This window comes from Thermobia domestica, chromosome 1, assembly GCF_964235325.1.
Source record: "Thermobia domestica chromosome 1, izTheDome1.hap1.1, whole genome shotgun sequence".
NCBI classification, from domain to species: domain Eukaryota; kingdom Metazoa; phylum Arthropoda; class Insecta; order Zygentoma; family Lepismatidae; genus Thermobia; species Thermobia domestica.
Window position 1 is genome coordinate 15,652,456 of NC_137454.1, and position 18,435 is coordinate 15,670,890.

General features: G+C 35.0%; 1 protein-coding gene across 1 annotated transcript in view; it reads right to left on the reverse strand.

Moving 5' to 3' along the window:
- sano (CABIT domain-containing protein serrano) overlaps window positions 1-18,435 on the reverse strand; it is a 227,779-nt gene that overhangs the window by 118,986 nt on the left and 90,358 nt on the right. Inside the window, exon 2 of the mRNA XM_081754843.1 lies at window positions 15,657-15,688. The gene's annotated coding sequence lies outside the window, so the exon portion shown is untranslated. The remainder of the gene's footprint in view (window positions 1-15,656; window positions 15,689-18,435) is intronic.

An 18,435-nucleotide genomic window follows, 5' to 3' on the forward strand; every position in this document is an offset into this window, starting at 1 on the left:
TATCCGTGATTTTGAGCAGTTTACATATCCAAATATGCTAATCTTATAAGCATAATAAAGCATAATTTACAGAAATAAAGCATAAAGCATAATGCTTAATGTTTTTTATTCCAGAACCCTGTATATGTATACATTAAAGAAACATATGTTAATATGTCTTTTGCCAAATAAAAAAATGAACAACAAAGGCTATTATTAATGTAGCAAACAATGGGAAGTTCGAATTCCTCATCTCTTCGCACCTTCCGCTTACAAGTTAGGACTTTTTTTTTTTTTTTTTTTTTTTTGCTTCCTCACTTTGTATTAGAGGTCTGCACGGGCCGGAATTTTTAGCCCGAGCCCGGCCCGGCTCGTGAATTTACAATGTAAGGCCCGACCCGAGTCCGAAATATGTTTTAGTATTTAGGCCCGAACTTGTGTGATAATCAAATGACCCCGAAATAAGTCCGAACTACAGAAACTTAATAATTAACGCAAAATTGTATTTTTATATACAGGAAATAGAGGTTCAATTTTGCAGTTGTGTTTTAAAAGATCTCCAGAAAGAACGGTGCAATATAGATATATCGTTGTACAGTATATTTAAAAAGTTAGGCCCGAAAAGGCCCGAAAAATATGGTTGTATATTTAAAAATTTATGGCCCGAGCTTGGCCCGGACCCGAAGTTATATATGCTTTGTTAGCCCGAGCCCGTGTAGACCTCTACTTTGTGTTAAAAAGGCAGGCAAAGACTAGTTGTGCTTATTCCAAAATGCCATCAAGAGTTTATGCAATCTCAGAGAGTAAGAGAATTCCCAACTGGCCATTTCAAAGTACAAGGCGGTAATCTATTTTGTACTCTTTGTTCTGAATTCATTAAGTATGAATGTTTCTTCTTGGAAATATCGCTTAAGAGGCCTTATCACTGCGAAATTAAAATACCGCTAATTTTACAGTAATTATAAGATATCTTCAAATAGATAAAAGATACTCGAAAAGTGGAACAAGATCTCCCTAGAAAATATTATTTTGCATGAGATACTGTTATTACGACTCATTTATCTGCTTTCGATTTCCTGCCATTTAGAAAATCGGCATTTATTTTCGCGTTTCTAAATAACTGCAAACGGAAAGCTAGGTGACTCGTGATAACGGTACCTCATGCAAAATAATATTGTCTAGGGAGGTCTTGATCCACTTTTCGATTATCTTTCATCTATTTGAAGATATTATACAATTACTGTAAAATTAGCGGTATTTTAATTTCGCAGTGGTAGGGACTCTTAAGGAAAACTACACAAAATGAGGTAGTATGTTGTATTGATGTAATTTTAGTAAGAGAAATGAATAGTTTCATACACATTTTTAATGTTTATGTAATAAAAACGAGTAAACTATAATAAGTATGTAATTGAAATGGGTAAAAATGAAGTTTAATTTAAGGAACAGAAAATTAAGGCATAATTAAGCATAACATAAGGGAAAATAAAACATAACATACAGCTGTATAAAGCATAAAGTTGGTTGCCCTATACATTACACACAAATATGTGAACAAAGGTGAACTACGCTCCTAGCTTTTGTTTATAAAACCCAGGTTCAATTCCAGTTAGATATGTATATACACAGAGTGGGACCTTTATAACTTGAAGCTGAAGGGAGTGAATAAAAAATCGATATATCGGGTTTTTCGAATAATCAAAGGTTAAAGTTATCAAGATGGACATAACAAAAATTTGAAATATCGAGATTCTTAATGAAAAGTGACTCTACAACGTCTAAAACTCCAAGTTTTATTTATTCACCCTCTAGAACTCGAAGTTCTTCAAGTTCCTTAACTAAATAAGATTACTAGTGAAAGTAAAATAATAGTATATATATATATATATATATATATATATATATATATATATATATATATATATATATATATATATATATATATATATATGTGTGTGTGTGTGTGTGTGTGTGTGTGTGTGTGCAGTGTTTCTTCCAAATATTTTTTTGGGGGGCACTGTCTCCCGAGCTGTGAGTGCATTAAAATAAACAATATATTAAATATTTATAACAGCTTCTTCGGAGGGAACGGTGGGACAGTTGAATTGAGCTCACTTCTGGTGCGTGAGGTTCCTGGTTCGATCCTGGCCAATAAAGTTTGTGATGGACAACATCGTACTCATGGGTTTTCTTGGGATGCTCCTGTTTCCTCCCACTTTGTGATTCCGCTAATTCTTCCATCATCACTTGCTTTACTACTCTACCTTAGCTTAAAAGACATAATAGTATGACGTTAAACTCAAAGATTTCATTTAAATAACAGCTTCTTCCTCGAAATAGATAATTACGTTACACTGTTGATGGTAAAAGCAACGTGAAACTGAATGAACAAAGAGAATAAACATAAAACAAAACAGAGTACTTGAGACATAAGTAAACAAACGAAGAAAGAATTAAAAAAAAATAAATCCTGGGAAATTTTATGAGTAATAAACGAAGAATGGACGGGGGACATACATATACGGCACTGCATTGAATGCGTCCATGTACACGTAACTGCATTGAGCTCGCTCGGAATGTTGTCAACTCCTGTTTTCCTGTTTCGGTCAAGGAACGATTCAGCACGGCACTAAAAACAATTCATATTTCATTTTTCTCCCTATAAATTATTTGTATTTCTTAGCACCAAAGGTCGCTCGTTTTTGTAACTTATGTTTACGTATTAAAAAAAAAAAAAACATTTATTTTTGTATTACAGTTTCATATAATTAATAATAATAATAATAATAATAATAATAATAATAATAATAATAATAATAATAATAATAATAATAATAATAATAATAATAATAGTTTCTGGTTTCATAGCATAGTTGAAATGTTTTTTTAATAATATTTTTTTTTTTTTTTTTTGAAAAATGAAAAAAATGAAGCCGATAAGTAATTAATTTGCATGATTTTGCTTTCAATGCCCTTTGCTGTTTAACACTGTTTTACGTTTAGGGCAGGATTTCTCAAACTGTGTTTGTCGAGTTACGAAGATTGGATGGTCCGAGCCATCCTGTAGGTGCGACTTTGCTCTTGTATTTACATTAGTACTCGGTGTTACCCAGGAAAAAAAAAATTCTAATTAGTATGAAATTCGCCCAGAAAACGCTGTACTTCTAGCCATAATAATTATGTTCTCCTAAAATAAAGTGCACCAAGAAATACAATGTTCCTTATAAACACTTTTTTTTTTTTTTTGAAGAAACCAAGAGTCGATTTAATCGGAAATGAAATCTCTCAGTTTTACGTCCCACAGTTAGGCCGTCGGTGGTGAAGAGCCACTGGCAGAATGAATGAAATTGTGGAATGAAGAGTGCGAGTAAACGGGAGAAACCCGAGAAAACCCACATACCCGTTCTTTATCCACCACAAAGCTAACTAGACGCGGCCTGGGATCACACGCACCAGAGGTGAACGCTCTACCACTGAGCCACTGCGGCCCCTACATCAAAGATGAAATTAAATGAAATTTCTAACTTTCCGCGATTTGAACCGAGGCTAAGGGAGTTTGTGATTATGGTAATGAATGGTGGAACGAAGAAAATGGGAGGAAACGGAAGAACCCGAGAAAAACTCATGCGCACGGTATTTGTCCACCACAAAGCCTACCTTGCTCGAAATGAATTTAATCAGAGACTTCACGCACCAGAGGTGAACACTCTACCACTAAGCCACCTTGGCTCCAGATTTATCGAAAAGGCAGAACTTATATACTGATTTTGTATTGGTAACCTTATTCTTAACCTACACTAGGAAACAGCTTACAGTTATATAGAAGTATCTCAAACTATCGATATGTATTTTTATACGAGACAAACCAACATTTAGCTATACATACAAGATTGCAAAAAGAAATAAAATATTTGAAGGAAATAGGAAATAAAATTTTGAACATTAAAATTTTCGTTTATTGCAAAATTCTGTTGACCATGAGGAACAGAAGAAGGAAAGGATATCGTCTTAAAATATTGTGTCGTGCTTGCCTTGAAGTGCAAAGTAAAGAAAGAGACATGAAAAAGAACTCTTGAGTACCATCTTCCTACATCCTGTATAATTTCTTGTGCTTTTGCTTAATGCATCTTAGTGAGAGAGGTAAATGCACTGACTGTTCCCTCGTTTAAAAGCATAGCCACCGATCTCTTTTAAAGAGTCTAGAGCGGTGATTCAGAATCAGACCTGGTAAGATATAAGCAATGTAGATCAACCGAAGTTGCTGGTGATATCAGCTGAGAACGTTCGGCTACTTTCGGCTTATTCCGTGTGGCCTTGAACTCGGTGGCTGGCATGACACAGGTCGGTCGGCCGGACGGAAAGGGAAGATTGAGTTGATGATGCACTCACCGGCATAGCAATAGCACGTAGCAAGCAAAGTCGAGTTTCAATGGACCAGCTATACTTCTTTGGTTATTTGATCAGATTTGTGGTCACATGTGATTTTTTGGATCAAAAGACCCAACATATTTCAGTAAAAGAATTTCTTGCAGGCCTTATATCTGGAGAACTACATATAGTGTAGCCAAACCCAAACTATTACTTAACTCAGTATTGATGTGCTTATTCCGTAAAAAATACGAATATTTGATTTCCGTTCAAAAATTTTGTGGCCCCTGATCCAAACACGAACCATTGGCCAAGATCGCAATCTTTTGATGCATTTTTTAAAAATCATTCCTAAAATTCTTCTTTAAATATAAAATCCCAGACACTCACTATTTCTATGAAAAACAGTGTTGAATTCAAGAATATGGATAACTGAATACGTAGTACTAAACTAAGGTTAAATATACTGTATTACTAAAATCAATTATACGGAACATTTCCCTTATTCAGTCGCCCCTTAATTTGGTCACATCTCACTGAAACTAAAAAAATATATTTTGATCATATTTGCCATCATCGGCGCAAATCTGTCTTCAACATTGGGGGGTGGGGGGACGGGTAAGACCATTCTCATATATATATATATATATATATATATATATATATATATATATATATATATATATATATATATATATTAAGCGTTGTTCAAAATATTCATGAAGTTGAAAAACGGTGTTGTGGAGGATCAAGTGAGCAGAGTTGTCTTCAACATTGGCAGGGGGCAGATTTGACGTTTATTCTGAGGATTGGGGGAGATGAGACTCATATTTCGGTATATAAATCTGATTTCTGAGGTGAACTTGTATATTATATAGCACGCGATATAGATAAAGCAGTGAAAATGAAACAAGTTAAAGGACTTCAATCTCATCTCACTTTCCTTTGTAGTACTTGGACACAAATCATCACATTTCTTCCCAGAAAACACATTTCAAATCAGATTATTGGGGGAACAGTTCCCCCAGTTCTAAGATGTATGCTGTAAAAATTCGGCAGCTGAATCAGTTCATCATTGCCGACCTACATGCCGGAATTTTTGAGAAAGTACGTCAAGAATTGTGTCAGACAAGTGGAGGAAATGTTTTCCTATTTATTAACTTCCTCACTGCTCACCCTGAACTTTGTAACACGCTGTACATTCAAGTTAAATACAGCATTCTCAGTCCACAAAGATAAAAGAAAAAAACTGAATATATATATTGGTCTGGAGCTGTTCACAGCCTGCAGCTGCTAAGTTTTATTAGGTGCATGAATCAAATGCATAAGTATTTTATGACTCCCGATGGGTAAAAGTAAAAGCTTGGTTAGTTATTATGTATCTAAATGTCATGTTGGCTGGGCTCATACATCACGTTGCATATTCACATACACTGTGCTCGTCATTTTCAACTGGGTGGATCCCATCAGATAAATCGCATCCTCACAATTAGTTTTCCTGGAACTTTCTTCTCACGTCACGAGACACAAGCTTCGCCCAGTTATTACTATTATTATTGTAATTATTATTATTATTATTATTATTATTATTATTGGTTACTTTTCTATATCTTCACACGTTTATAACTGCACCGAAGAAGGTTTTTTGCAGTGGTGGTAGAAAGTGGATAACACATGCCCTTTTCATCTTTGCAGATGATGTTCACAGGTGTTTATCTGTAGTCCTAAACAAAAATGTCTGGACTAGTAATGTTAAAATTATTAAAATATCCGTTTGTTTAATCATTTGAATATTTTTGGCGGTTATACGAATATCCGAATATTCGTTTTCAAGAACCTGTAATTTAAATGGTGAAGTATTCTAATTTTAACATCACTAGCCTAAACCTAGCAGAGTTTCTAAGGGCCACTCTACAATTACTTTTACTAGTAAATTAAAATAACTACTTGATGCTAGGCTCCACTCCCAGTGAAGGTGCTTGGTTAGCATGCAAACCTGAAGTAGTGATGTGTATTCCAATTCAAACAGAAGTCTCCTATCAAATATGTTCATATGAATCAATTCCCCTACCAAATATTCTCGAATGAATCCATTCCCCTATCAAATATACTCCAATGAATCAATTTCGCAACCAAATATGCTCCAATGAATCAATTCCCGTATCAAATATGGTCAAATGAGTCTATTCCCTCATCAAATATGCTCAAATGAATCAACAAAGGATCTCACTTCCATGATTCTATAACTCAGCGTTTTGCAACCGTTGGTGAGTGCATCACAAGTGGTCCTCGAGTCCTGATACTGTGATTCAATTAGACTGAACATTGGATCAAAACGGACAGAAAAAAATAAGATTCAAGTGAACATTATAGTTAAGATTGTCAAAGAGAGTTTGAAAATTACATAAGCAAACGTTTTTATGTTCTATCCAAGTACTAACACTATATGAAATTTATTACGGTTTTTACTTCATATAATACATATAATATACTTGACAGCCTTCAATTATTAAAACAAGCTATTAAGTACTTTCTTTTACTAAATACAAATATATAACAATCACAAAAATACTCCGACAATGACACAAATACCCCTAACAATGAGAAAAATACTCTTAACATTGACAAAAATACTTTTAACAATGACACAAATACTCCCCACTTTGGTACAAATACTCCTAACAATGTCACAAATACTCCCAGCAATGACACACATATTCCCAACAATGTCACAAATACTCCCAACAATGGTACAAATACTCCCAACAATGACACAGATACTCTCAACAATGGTACAAATACTCCTAACAATATCACAAATACTCCTAACATGTCACAAATACTCCCAACAATGATACAAATACTCCCAACAATGACAATACTCCCAACAATGGTACAAATACTCCTAACAATGTCACAAACACTCCTAACAATGGCACAAATATTCCTAACACTGACACAAATACTTCCAACAATGAGACAAATACTCCCAACAATGTCACAAATACTCCTAACAATGTCACAAATATTCCTAACAATGACACAAATACTTCTAACAATGACACAATGTATATTCTTTTTGCAATGAAAGATTGATTGATAACAAAATATTACCCGAAGACTGAAAGCAAGGCGAATAAAATTTTGCCTGCAAAGGAATCAGAGTGAGTGCTTTTTCCTATTGACTTATCTATGAAAGTAAATAAATAAATAAATAAAACATGAAAGTTGGTAATCTAAGAAAATAAACGTAAAAGCACATAATAAAAATATGGGTCGGAGGTGAATGAATTCTCCATATTTATGGCGTTTCATTAAAACAGTCACGGCACACTATTTTGTGGCCTCCATACTACTATATGCATTAATTCCAAACAAAAAACAAAAGAGAATTTATTAGTTGTCGTAATATCTAGTAAAAATTTCCTCCATACAGCTTTGTTTTTCTCTTATGTGTTTGCATGTTTATTTTTTTTCTTTTATTATTTGATTATTGGCCAGTGGCGTGGCGGGAGCCGTTGCAAAGTTATAGCGCAGTAAATGTTAAGGACGGTTACGCCATTATATACCATATATATACTAAATTCCTGTTCAGGCCATTAATTTCTTGTGGTTATTTTCGTGATATTGTCTTTTGTTTGCTAACACAAGAGTATAGGTCACGAGATAAGTTATATTAGTTACTGTATATACACATTCCTTTAATCTTTGCAATGCTATTTTTACATTCTCTCTTGCTGCTACCAGTGAGTTTGTGGTTATTATTTGAAGTTGTATACTTAAATCATTAGTGTTCTACAAACTAGTTGCACTTTTATGCATTATCATCATCGTCGTCGTCGTCATAGGTATTCTGCCATTATATATCATAGATCGCTTGCTGTAAATTGAGAATGTTCCATGCACCACGTTCTCAGGTAACCTCTTCGTCTTCACGTAGGACTTCTATGTTATCATACCACGCACCAATTAGATCCTTCATTGCTCCTTGCTCTTCTTCCTTCAACAGTATCTTCCATTATGTCGCTTATCATACAATTTCTCAAATGTAAAGTGTATGTATGTATATTTAAAACAGACACGCTATTATTTACTGTACTGTATATTGCTCAAATATTTAGTAGCAAATCTGGTTATAGGGCTTGGTGTAGAAATTGTCACTTATTTTTGTTGTTAAATTTACCGTGACTTTTTTTCTACATTGTACAACTCTTTCCAACCCCAACAGTACATTACAACTTTTCCTTTCAACCGCAGTTTCCTCAAACCTATGCAAAGGTACAGCGTTGGTGGCATTTGAAGGCGGAGCTTCAAGTTCTCTGTAAACGCTGATAGCAAATGAGAAAGCTGCGATGTTGCCACATCTTTGTACACATTCACGAGATGTAATATGTCACTTGCTCATCTGCTCGCGCTGTGTAATACATCTGCTTAGCAAAATCGTTTTACACATGGCAACACCGCGTTACAGACTTTGTTTCATTCACCTACTTCACATGTTATTGATTATTTCCTACGCGTCAGTTGGTAACAAGTAAGAAATCAACCTTTATGGGGCTGCCTACTTTACAGGGGCACTTCACTGAATACACAATGTTACTATTAGAACTCTCTTTTGGCTGTATAGTTAGCATACGCGCTTCTATCACAGGGCATCCGGATCCCATTGCCGGTGGCAGTTCATGTGGAAGGAACGGATCCCAGATTAAGTTGTAGGTTCACGTCACATACAGGTACTGTGCTGAAAGAGACGCTAAACTTTAATAAACCAAGCAACAAGATTACTACTGTTGTAATAATATGGACCAGTCCTACAAAGAGACAGATGTTAACGTAGCTCTTCGAATGTAGAAGTATATTTCTCTCTTCTTTTTCCTTTTTATTTACCCCCCGTTTGAAAGAAAAGGGAGAAACGAAAGAGACCTGAATTAGCAAGGTCGCACAATAAAAACAGAGTAAACTATACGTGACACATTCCACGTAGAATGTGAAAGTCACTCAGGTAAAAAAAAAAAAAAAAAAAAAAAAAAAAAGCATCATCGTTAGGTGATGCAAGGAAATGCACTTATCATTCACTATAATATTTTTAGTCGCCCAAATTTCCTATTGTTTTCTGGGAAGGATTCGGTTTGCGGAGAGGAAACAGAAGTTAAGTTACGTCAAAAGTTTATTATGGCGAAATAATTGATAAAAACGAAGGCGGTAAAAGGAGATAATTACAAAGAATTGTGAGAAGAAGTAATGCATGGTGTTGTCAACAATAACTTTACGTTAGATCTATGATTCTTAGTATCTGAACATGCTCTGTACCACTGAGTGACTGCACTGATAGGATTTCCGTGTCTGTTGGCTAACTTTGATGGAACAACAAAAACTAAATCAAGACTATCACCAGGGCCGGGCCTAGGAAATTTGCCGCCCTCCTTTTCTCGAGAGAAAAAAAAACAAATATTAAAAGTCACGATTATAAGTACACTACCCCGTCATGAACAACGAATGGTAGCGAAACGACACTCGCACTCAGAAAGGCCTAAACACTACAAATAAAATCTCGTTGTGTTTTTCTTCTTTAAATAATAATTTATTATGTTAGTGAAAGATAAAGCAAACACACCTGTAGAGAACAGATGGTAATCCTTTTTGTAAAATTCAATATCGAGCTTCAATTTCAATATATCATTTTTCAATTCCAGTGCAACTAGTTCTTTTATCTTTATATCTTGATTTTCCTTCTATATCTGTTAAAAAAATTTAAAAACTAACTTGATTGCACTTTGAATAATAGGGAACTTGTGTATGAGAAAGACAAGACTAGTTTCCATATCAACACTGTGATACTAACTAAATTATGGTTATGAGAGATTTTGTCGCCCCTCGAAACATGTCACCTAGTGCAAATGCACGTGTTGCAATATGGTAGAACCGGCCCTGATTACCACTATTACCGCAATCGAGGGCTCACTCGGATTCAGTTTCATAATTCTCAATTAGGCTCGTCCTCATTAATTTTATTGACACTCACAGTAAGCTCAGACTCTCATTGGCTCTCTCATTTCGGCTCGCTACTCTCAATGAGCTCTTGCTCGGTCTTCTCAATGTGGTAGAGCTTAGTTACGTCTTTGGGCTCGCAGTCACTGGCAAACTGTTATAGTTCTTAATGTCATTTTCTATAACGTATATAGCAATTAGAACTGAAGCAATCCTGTATTTGTAGCAGCATTACAAAAGTACTGCTGAACAGATGTTTATAATTTTTGGCGTGATAACATACATAACATACCATACGTTATCGAATCATTATCACTGATCAACAATATGTTCACTGAAATCCAATGGAATGGAATGTGTACATTTCGAGCTCCTAAAATATAATTAAAATTACCATGGTAAAATTATCAGATTTCATCCCGAATAGCTCTAAAATACTGCGTTTCCCGAAAAAGTAATAATGATAGAAGTGTACTAAGGAGCAAGAAAGGGGAACAACACTTATTTTGATAAGTTATCGTTATTGTAGGTAGTGTTGTTTTAAATGTCTTTGGAGAGAAAGCCCGTGCTGGTAGTTTGAGATTGCACTGTAGACATACTAAAATACATAAGAAAGGGAATTTAAAAGCATAGAAGAGTGGGTAATTTCGCCAGTGTTTGGAAAGAAACATTGAATCTACGATTTCTATCTTAGGTTCCAATCCTAAGCAATATGCAACCCAACGAAGCTAAGCGTAGAATGGGTTGCATAACTTGCAGATATCAGTCTATTACAGCAGTGCCCAATGTGTCGCGTCGGCCGGCAAGTTGTGAGTGGCAGTTCGAAATAGTCTGTATCATACTGTCTGTATCATAGGTTCCAATCCTAAGCAATACGCAACCCAACGAAGCTAAGTGTAGAATGGGTTGCATAAGTTGCAGATATCAGTCTATTATAGGAGTGGCCAACGTGTCGGCTGACAAGTTGTGAGAGGTAGTCAACAGTAGTCTGTATCATAGTGTCTGTAACACTCGTCATTCTTCTATGATAGACCAGACGTACTGATTTCCTCAGGAGAGTATTGTTTTTCAAAGAGCTGCCCTGCGTGTTGCGAAGACGTCTAGAAAATCGAGAAATGCCCTTCTTTTTTAAAATGTCCTGAGTTAACTTATTTCCAATATCCTAATATTCCATTCTTTTGAATCACACACACTCTTTTCCTAAATGATGAACTACTGTGTTTTTTTTAACATTCCTCAAAAGATTAGGAATGGAGAACAATCAACAAACCACTGTTTTGCAATATATTGTTTTTACTGACAAGGGCTTGTTGAGATATCCTTAAAATAGGAAAGTTTATTTTCCTACTTATAACAGTGATGCCAACTAAGGTAGGAAGAAACTCCTTGATGCCGGTCTAAATTTTCTCTCATTGCTTAAAGTAGCCCCATGCTCCGAAAATCGATTTTTAAAAAATTAGCCCAACACAAAGTTTCAGTGTACGTTCATAAAAATAAACCATTTTGTCATTCATCAAAGCATTTGGAGTTGTGTTGAATTTCTTCAATGCTTTTATTTTTAACAAAAATGAATGATTAACTCAAGGTCAACGTTAAATGAAATAAGGACATTTGCATATTGCCAACACAGTAAACTATCAGATACTAGTACGCTTGTGTCCTACTTTTCGCTTGTCAGAATCTGGTCACCCTATTCTATGATTCTATTCTATGATTCCCTATAGTGGGTTAGTGAACAGATAAATAGGCCCCAGTCATTGCTGAAACCAAAAGTAACCCTCAAATATAAAAAGGTTGGCCACTCATTGTCTATTACACTAAAACTATTTGGTCTCGTTACTTTTCGTTCAATTCTCATCCATAACCACCAAGAAATGCTTGACCATGATTGGAGAGAATTTGAACAATTTTAAATATGGATTCTGGGGAAGCCATGTGCCACGAGATATCTTTGAGAACAACTTGTATGTTTTCTGAGACATTTTTTGAACCTTTATTCAAAATCACGGAGCAGAATTTTCACAGAATGTTGACTGACATACGTATTTAGAATGACTAAGAAGATAGCTGCTACAGATAAAACATATCTGTCATTTGAGTTTCTCTTAGGGCATAAGTGTTTAACATAACTTCACAATTCTTTCATTATTCATACAATTAATTACCTTCTTTATTCAATTGGATATAATCGGCGTACAACATTTAAAGAAACAAGCAAACAACGGTACTGCACATACAAAGGGATCGAACAGAAAAGCTATTTGCTTTGATCTAAAATATTTTCAAATTTCAAAGTATTTGTTATCATTGAGGACTTTACCAGCATTAGCGAATTGTTTTGCAAACATTGGCAAATTATGTTCACATTAGTTGTATGTGTAAAAGATCATTTCAAAGGAAAATTACGATTCTATCATCATACCTTTAGTTCTTTCTTTTAAACAATATACTTTAAAATAAACAAAGTAGGCAGCCTATAAAGGAAAATAACGTCTCAAGAACGCACAAAGAATTTAAAAGCAATGTGCCAGTTTTGGCCTCCCAGAGAATCCTGTAGGGAAATCTGAATGCTAAATGGTATATACAGATTACTTATGATAACTTATAGACGTCGAATTTCTATCTGCTTGAAGTCTGATGTTACGTAAATGAGATCAAAACAAAACGTTCTCTGGCCCTGTTTACCTCAGTACTCCGCATGAGGGAAGGTTCTAGTCCACGTATCCTTGGTAGTCATGTGAGACCACTACAGGGATAACGTGACTAGTTTCTCTTCCTATGATTAAAAAAAAGGACATGGCAAATTGCAAATTAAGAGACTAAACCTTTAAACTTCAGAATATTCGAGTTCGATTCCCTAAGTACTCAGATCCACAATCAGTTATAAGATAGCGACGCATATAGGCCTGGTACTGCAAGAGAACATTACACTTAAAGTAAACAGAAATTTTGCATCTCCTGTTGTTCCGTTGACTGATTTTACGCGTCTATGAAAACATGTTATTTACATACAAATATGTCTATCTCAACAACTTAAAATAAATATACTTCGTTACTAACACCAGCGTTACTACAGTTACTACATTTGTAATCACATTGTTTACCTGTTTACGTAGTTTCTTTTTTATTGAAAATTTAAAAAAAGAAGTGTATAGCTTATGTCATTGCTTTTGTTGTGAAGAGATAGATGGCCCATATTTCGAATGGTTAAATGCAAGTGCGCAAGAGATGTGAGGATGCGGTGATAATTGCAGCCAAGGTCTCAAAGCAATCATTGGCGCGGAGTGAAAATTCCCTCCACGGGACGGCGACATTTTGCAATCTCTCTCTCTCTCTCTCTCACTCACTCTTTGACCCAAATACGATTATAATGGCCTTCGGTAAATACTTGTGTGTGTGACCCCATTTTTTGACTTGGAAATTTGATCCCCAAAAAGGGGTTAATTCTTCCTCCTTGTTCCTCTCTTTTTTTTTTCCAACAGCCTACAAAATGACTAATTTCCTGTTTCATTAGTTCACTAATTGGAAAAATTTTAGGTATCCGAACCTACTTTTTATACTCTCCTTCAATTAGACAAATCTAAATTGTTCTGATCTCTTTAGTGGATTTTCGTACTTTTTTTTTTCTTTCATGATAGTCCTGTCGGAAATGGAAACAGGAAGAAATATAAAAATAAGCTGCGCTTGTTCCCTACTATAACAAGTTGAAGCTCAGGAAATAACCACTCCAATCACCACAGCGTAAAGGCTCAGAAACTTACTAAGATCCTTAGTTACTACAAGAATTAAGTACGGTATCTAAAACTTAATTTGATTTTTCGTTAATACAAGAATTATGCCGCAGAAACTTACTTTGATTATTGATTAATAAACAATTATGTCTAGAAACTTACTTTGATTCTTGGTTAATAAACAATTATGCCTAGAAACTTACTTTGATTCTTGGTTAATAAACAATTATGCCTAGAAACTTACTTTGATTCTTGGTTAATAACACAATTATGCCTCCGACACTTACTTTGATTCTTGGTTAATAAACAATTATGCCTCAGAAACTTACTTTGATTCGTGGTTAATACAACAATTATGCCTCAAAAATTTACCTTGACTCTTGGTTAATACAACAATTAAGCATCAGAAACTTACTTTGATTTTTGGTTAATACTAATGATACTTCACATCCTAACTATGTTTTGGTTAATAACTTTTAAGAAAGCAAATAACAGAAATTCGCTTGGAACAATTTTGAAATCAACCACCCTATTTGAAGCTTACTACAAATTATCTCAGCCTCACGAAAGAAATTTCGAGATGACAACTTGAACACAAGGATTGACGAATTTTTCATCTGTGTTCCTCAGTACCTGTCTTCATGTTTTATTCAGATCTTAGATACATGTCAAATATACAAACCGGCTACGCCTAGATACATTAATTTGATTTCTAAATGAAACAAAATGGGAATTTATATGTTCTTTATATCTGACCTTTTAGAATTAATATTAATGCGAATTGAATTCCAAATATTAACACATATTTTTTCTTTTAAGAGAACACACCCCTTGTTGGTTATGCAACATTTACAACACGCACGCGTCTAAGTTCACATGCGTTTCAGGCGAATCTGTCCTTGAATAACAAACACTGCGGAACAGGCGGTGGCTCCAGCGTGTCAGACACGCAAGATCTCTTTTCGGATTAGTTCTCTGATACTACCTTCTGTGAAGAGCCATGCAAATATTACGTCATACACAATTTACATTTGGGGGCGCGGTGGCTCAGTGGTAGAGCGTTCACCTCCGGTGCTTGGGGTCTCTGGTTCGATCCCATCTCGTGCCGTGTGGACTTTGTGGTGGACAAACACCGTGGGTTTTCTCGAGGTTCTCCCGTTTCCTCCCACTTTCTTCATCCCACCATTTCACTCAATTCTCATCATCACCGTCTCCTTTAGCCTAACCGGCATAAGCGTGGGACATACAACTTAAAGATTTCATTGTTCTTTTTTTAAATGTACATTTCTAGCTTTATAATTTATCTTAAAAGAATACGGGATAGCAAAAGTTTTTAAAAGAAAATATTAGAGTTGACTTCACTTTAGCATCCCATTCAGCAGCGAGGCTATATGAGACATGAACCTACAGTTTTAACGTAGAATTCGAACCAAATAAAGTCCCTTCGGGAATTGAACCCACGTCTCCCACGCCAAAGACTTATACGCTTATCACTTAGACACAAGGAAGCTCAAGAAAAGTTTAGAAATAGATTACTCTTAATTTTAGAAAATACGAACCTATACTTACACCTTTACCTATAATACGAACCTTTGGAGTTTGGTTCCTCCACTGGTCAGAACCTGAAAAGATAAAAGCAAAAAAAAAATTGTTAATAAAGCGTGATGGTTTAAACACAAGTCTTCGTTATTTTTACAAAGAAACAAAACATATTCAAACTGCAATTCTCTTTTTTCTTCTCTATTCCCCCTCCCCATTCTTTTTTGGTACACAAAATTAACCAAGATTATGTCAAATTCTCGGTACGTTACGCAAAATTATATCTAATCTTTGTTCTCTACTGAAGATACTATATAATCAAAATAAAATCTTATTAGCGACTAACGAAAACAAATGTCCAACAATAAGGCCAGGGTCGGCTCTACCATACTTGCAACACGTGCATTTGCACGGGGCAGGTAGCTTCGAGGGGCGGCAAAATCTGTCATAACTATATTATTTAAAATAAATATTTCTCGTTGGAAACAGACTTTATGATTGTAGCTAAATTTACTAAACTAACCTTCTATTTGAATACTACAGTCATAAATCAGGTTTAGGTCGCATTAGTTTTAGGTTACCTGGACAGTGCTAAAGCAAATGGTCAAACAAATCCCAGCATGAACTGCTAGATTGTTGTCAAATACAAGAAACTCAATTTTTGAACAGTAGCGAATACCTGTTCCATTTAGTTAGTTATCACAGTTTTGATATGAAAACTAGTTTGGTCTTTGTCACGAACAAATTCACATTGAAAGTGGAAACAAATTTTTAACAAATGTAGAAGGAAAATTAACAAATAAAGATAGAAGACTTAATTGCGCTGGAATTGCAAACTGATATATTGAGATTGAAGTTCGATATTGAATTCTATAAAAAAAGGATTACAATCTTTCCTCTACAGGTGTGCTTGCTTTATCTTTCACTAACAAAATAGATTATTATTAAAAGAAAAATATAACACACACAACGAGATTGTATTTTTAGTGTTTAGACCTTTCTGAGTGCAAATGCTATTTCTCTCCTCTCCGTTGTTCATAATGGGGTAGCATACTTAAAATCCTGGCTTTTAAGATTTGCTCTTTCTGAAGAAAAGAGAAGATAAATGATGTCAGTGCACGCGGCGGCAAATTGTGTAGGTGCGGCCCTGGTTAGAGCATACTCCGACTCCGAGGGTGAGGGAACATGGAACATGACAAATCCATACCTCAACAACTTTGTATTGTTTTTATGGTGAGAGTCCAATAAAATAGGTATACTGGCAACGTTGATTTTTTAAATTAAAATAGGGCGCCTTACCAGTGTGGAGCGCAAACGCCTGATGTGATGGAAACAATGCACCATTTTGGATTAAAAACTACATATGTGCAACAACTTAATTTTTTTAATTTTTTTTCCCATATCTTTACTTATAGCGGTATTGATCAATGGTCCCGGACTTTTGATACATCCATTATAATGGCGAATACATCAATTCATCTTCAAATATACTATTGACACATTATGTAACTCATTGTTTTTTTTTTTTTTTTTAAATCTTGAATGGGTGTTAGTGTAGCTTGCGAGACGAAAAATGACATTTTTTAAAATTCGAAAGATAGTTCTCGAATTCATTACCAACTCCCTCGTGACTAAGTATGTGCTTTTGATGTCAGAGACCCGGATTCGATTCCCGGATGGAGCTCATGAGGTTCGGATTCCATGTTCAGGTGTAGGTTCACGTCTCATATAGCCTTGCTTCTGAAAGGGATAATAAACTTAAAAAATGAAATGAAATCAAATCAAATCAAAATCGAATTCATGGCAATTCTCGACTAATTTTGGAGATAAAGCGAGAAGTGTCATGAGCAACATTACTTCACTCAAGGTTTGGATGTCAAACACTAATGTTACCTGATTCATAGTATAAAAACTATAATTGGTAAAAATTAAGATCAATTATCAGTGTTTAAATATATCCAAGCCATTACACAATATATTCCAATAATGACAATGAAATGAAATAAAATCTTACAGTTTAACGTCCCGCGTTATGTCCTTTAGGCTAAGGGAGACGGATGATAAAGGCAAGTGAATGATGAGGAAAGAATTGGTGGAATGTGAATGTGGGAGGAAACGGGAATAATCCGAGAAAACCCACGGATATGATGCTGTCCATCATAAATTTACTTGATGTGCATCGAATCGGGGACCCTAAGCACCAGAGGTAAGCGCTCTATATTCCAATAATAAATATGGTCTCATATTGTTATATCACACCCTGCACGGACCTCTTGAGCCGCGGAAGGATTCTGATACCTTCTACATGAAGTTAATAACAAAATCAGGAAATAAATTTCTGCGTACGTCACTATCCAGTGGCGTAGCCAGGATGTGTGTTTGGGGGGGTTGCAAGTGCTGTTATAGGTACATATAGAAAAATTACAAACAAAAAAATATATAAACATAAAAATATATTTAAAAAAATTACAAACATCAAAGTACCAAAGTACATTGTCTGAACTCTTTTGGAGGCGGCGGCCACTCTGGGCCCCCCTTCCCTACGCCACTGCCCTGATCAGAATTCAGAAACACTTCAATTTAAAATTCGTGCCTTTTGACATCTTTTTTCTGTTCAGAAATTGATATTTTAGAACGAAAAATAGACCGAATTTTATATTGAAAACAAAATGAGTAAGAATGTCTCTTACTAGTTGGTTCTAATGACCGAATTAGCTCATTGTAAGAAACTCATAAAATGACTATTTATCAATCATCAGCTCTGAAGAAGAGTTTGTTAGTTTTTCACTCACACATTTACACAAAATAATAACTTACATTTAACTTTATG